We start from the raw sequence: 4,293 nt of genomic DNA on the forward strand, positions 1-4,293 counted from the left end.
AGGAAAGAGTGTTCTTTTCACAACAGACGTGGGCTTTCCCACCACCTACCACCAGGAAATGCATCATGTCGATATCCAAACATGCCAAAGCCAGCCTGCTCTTTCCAGAGCGACACCAAAGTTATGGCCTTGAGTTGACAAAGCCCATTTAACTGGCAACTGTTATTCTCACCGACACAGGGCAAAACTGTGTAAGAACTCACCCTCTCAAGGCTACATGTCCTCACATGCCAACCTCAATCCACCTGGGTACTCAAGTTGGATGCAAACAGCTTATGGCAAGCAAATGCTAAGTGTCTGCATCAACTCTGAGCACACTTTAACTTCATTTGAGGAGCTCTAACCACTCTCAGCTACAGTTGGAAACACGCACAGCTGCCACATGCTTCCCCATGCAGTTCATGTACCAGAAACACCACCAGTAAGGACCTGAAACCAACGGAAATTGCTGGTTTTCCTTGAACTGAAACAGCTCCATCAGTAGAGATGTACAGTCAATGCACCCAAGCTGATATGAGGGCATCCAATCTTCCTGTCTTCTCATGAACATTCACAACAGCATAAAATCATTGAAGACCACACGGGGCACTGGGAAGGATGAAAGGAGTCTGTTCCCTTCCAACCCTAACACAGTGTAATGAAGTGGAACAAACAGCCCCACCTGTGGGATACTGGGGGATGAGAGAATCTGTGATCCTCAACTGCGTTAACGTCACCACTTCCTGCCACTCTCCTTCTCCTCATGCCCTAAGAAAGAGACCTCTGTGAATTGCCTTCCAAATCCAAGCCTTCAAGCACAAAGCCCAGAGGCCTGTGACAGTTTATTGTATATTATTTTAAGTGGTTCCTTTGCACTAATGTAGTCCTTTTCATTAGGATGGCCTGGGGCACATCAGGCGTAATACCTAAAGATCACAGCTCTGTGTATCTAAAGGCACCAAGAATAACTCTGAAGAATGTGAACCCTCCAAAGACCATGTGATGAGCCTCTCAGTGAAAGGGATGTTTTTTTAAACATGGTGACACAAAAATCACCAGACGGGATCCAACCCAACCATCACTCTTAGTCAGCATCCAGTTCTCAGATGTTCTGGAGAGCAGACCCGTGCAGTTGGCAGGAGTGAGAGGACACTCCTGCTGGCACCCATTACTGGCATGCACAAACTATTTGCTGCATTCTTCAGCTTAATTAAATCGACAGTTTAAACTAATTCCTCAGCTTTGACTGGTAGCAGCCAAGAAGCTGACATGGCTCTCCTTCTGTCACCCAAGGCAAGCATGGCAGCTTCCAGGATGCAGAGCAAGCAGCTGACAGGGATGACAACATCTACTATGGGGGTTGCATCACTGGGAGATCACCTGCTACAACCTCCAGAGGTACACTGTACCACAAGGTCATTGCTTAAACCAACCACTTACTTCCAGGCAGATATACAGACATATTTTTTTTATCTCAGATATCTCTGTTCTTGTGGTTTTGCCCCACCACTCTAGCTAATGGGGGATGTCTGGATTCAGGGCAAGGCACCAGGTCTTGAGAATGATCCTTCCCACCTCCAAGACTGAGAAATAACAAAACCTGGATAAGGAAATGAGGGGAAAAATAAAACAAACACCCACAACATCACATCATGGTTCATTCGCTGTTTCAAACAGCTGCAGCAGAAATCCTCCTTTTTTTTTTTTTTGCTGGCTTTTCCCTCTTTTTTTCCCTTTCCTTCCACACACATGAAACAAAGCATGAAAAAAGCAATGGCCCCTGTCAGCATCTGTTCTGCACTGACAGTTCAATCCTAAGGCCCAGCCAGTGTGATGGGCCTCAAACTACAGTCACCACAAGGACAACTGGACAGATAAATCTCTTATCTATGGCAGAGTAATGCCTACTGCAAACTGCACCACTGCAAACAGCTTCTCTGACCCTCCACAGCAGGATCTTGCACTGACTTCAGTGCATGAATAGCTGGAGCTGCAATGAACCCACAGTGCTAAGGAGCACCCCTTGCAAGCCAAGTGAAACATGACGCTGCCTAAAAGCTTTGGTGTTTCACTCCAGCCCCAGTGACCCCCATTTAAGAAGATGTAAATAGTTTAAACAAAGAACTGAAGCACTCAAAATCTGCAGAAAATTTGAAGTAAAAATTTCACCTTAGCAGCAGGTCTATTATGAACAAAACCATCACAGAATTACAACTGTATCTTCTAAGTCATCACTGAAAAAATAACCCAAAATAAATACGCCATAATATTACATGTACTTTTTATAACATATATTGGGTTTTTATACCCTATATAGTTCCTTTTGGGGACAAACTTTTAAGCAGGGCCTGTCGTGATAGGACAAAGGGCAATGGTTTTAACCTAAAAGAGGGTTGATAAAGATTAGATATAAGGAAGGGCATATTTTAGAATGAAGGTGCTTAACACTGGAACAGGTTCCCCAAAAAGTGTTGAAGCACTGGAAAAGGTTGCCCAGAAAAGTTGTGGATACCTCATCCCTGGAAACATTCCAGGCCAGGCTGGATGGGGCTTTCAGGAACTTAACTGAGTTGAAGACATCCCTGCCCACGGCAGGGCGGTTGGACTAGATGACCTTTAAAGGTCTGTTCCAACCCAAACCATTCTAGGATTGTATGACATTGCCAAACAATCCTGCTAAAGCAGACACAATCATGAAAAATAAACCATTTTCATTGTTGGTCCTTCTAAGTACTGCCTTTTCCCACAGCCACCAAGCTTGGGGCTTAGTACCAGAGCTGGGTGAAGGTTGATTTTAGCTAAGGCTCGTCTCACTAAAAATTTCACCTCTCTCTGCAGGTGAGTGCAGGTGAACTGGGGATGTAGCACAGCAGGGTTTCAGGGGCAATGAGGCTCTGCTGGCAGCTGGAGGACAAAGTATTTCTGGCAGACCTAAAGATGTCAGGATGCACTAGCAGTAGCAGGAGACCTTGGCTCCGAGGTGCTCTGTCCCACCTGGGAGCTCATGTCCAAAAAGGGCATGTTTGAATAGAGCCTGGTAGAGGATCCAGCTGTCAGAAGCAGGAGGGGAATGACAAACACCTCTCATCTGAGAGAACAGAGTGAGCTGCCGGTGTCAGACCTGCACAGCTCAGTGGGTATGCAAAGGTATGACGTATGCCGTCTGCATCATGGAAACAGGGATTTAAGCTAAAGGACAACACTGACACAAGAACAAATGAGCATCAGCTGGCTATGAATGACTTCAGGCTGCAGCACAAAGGTCCCTTGCCATGCCAAGCTCTGGATGCCTTTCAGCAGTCACAGGGCAGGCAGTCCAATCAGTCTTAAATGCAGCTTGATAAATTTGTTAATGAGATTATATGCCTTGGCTGCTCATGAGGCTAAGGAAGAGACCTCCTTGATCCATGCAGCATTACAACCCCACTCTTCCAAGGACAAGAACTCCCAGAGCTTTCCAATGATTTTTGTTATTTTGGTCAGCACAAGCAAGGCTCCATCACCGTTGTCCACTACTGAAAACCCTTCAGATGCATGCTGCGATAAATCCACTATCTTCTCAATGTATATAGAGAGATGTTATCCCTACCACCTCCCAGTGCATCTCCATCCCACTACCCTGAAGTCCCTTTGCTACATCAGACACTCTAGTTTCTTTTTCCCTAAATAATTCCAGCATTTGTTTGGGCTGTCTTTGGAGACTACTGCTCAGACTTCTTCTAAGCCATTTGTTTTCAAAGGTACTCAAGATACTTTGCCTGCATCTTTGATAGGTTTCCAGCTTTCAGATCCCTGTGTTTAGATAAAAATTACTTTCAAGTCCAAGATTCATAGTCCAGCCTTTCAGCTGCAGATTTTCAATGACCAGATCTCAGCTAAGCCAGTAAATGCGGCTGCTGCCTTGCCAACATGTGACTCCATTTCCTCCTGGACATCCCCAGTGGCTCTGATACAACTATCAGGATACACAAATGGATTCATTTCTTGTATTCCACTGCCTTCTAATGTAAGGCTGGATTCAGGAGCTGCAAGGGTGTTCCTGAGACCAGAGGGTTTATATCAGTCAGGGCACACCCCAGACCCCAGCAGAGGTCTCTCCATGCACATCTGCTGAGGGGTCCCATACGCTCCACAGAAAATCTGGGACCCCGGTTTTGCCTTCATATTCTCAGCCAAGTGAACGGGAAAGCCTGTCTGTACACAGGCACGGCTGCTGCACTGCCTCTCCCTAAGCTGAAATACATCTCATTGGCACTGAGGACTTAGGGGAAAACCTGAGCACAGGTGCTCCAGCCTGCAGGAAGATCAGGGACA

The sequence above is a fragment of the Corvus brachyrhynchos genome, unplaced genomic scaffold (genome assembly GCF_000691975.1).
Source record: "Corvus brachyrhynchos isolate BGI_N302 unplaced genomic scaffold, ASM69197v1 scaffold28, whole genome shotgun sequence".
Taxonomy (NCBI): Eukaryota; Metazoa; Chordata; class Aves; order Passeriformes; family Corvidae; genus Corvus; species Corvus brachyrhynchos.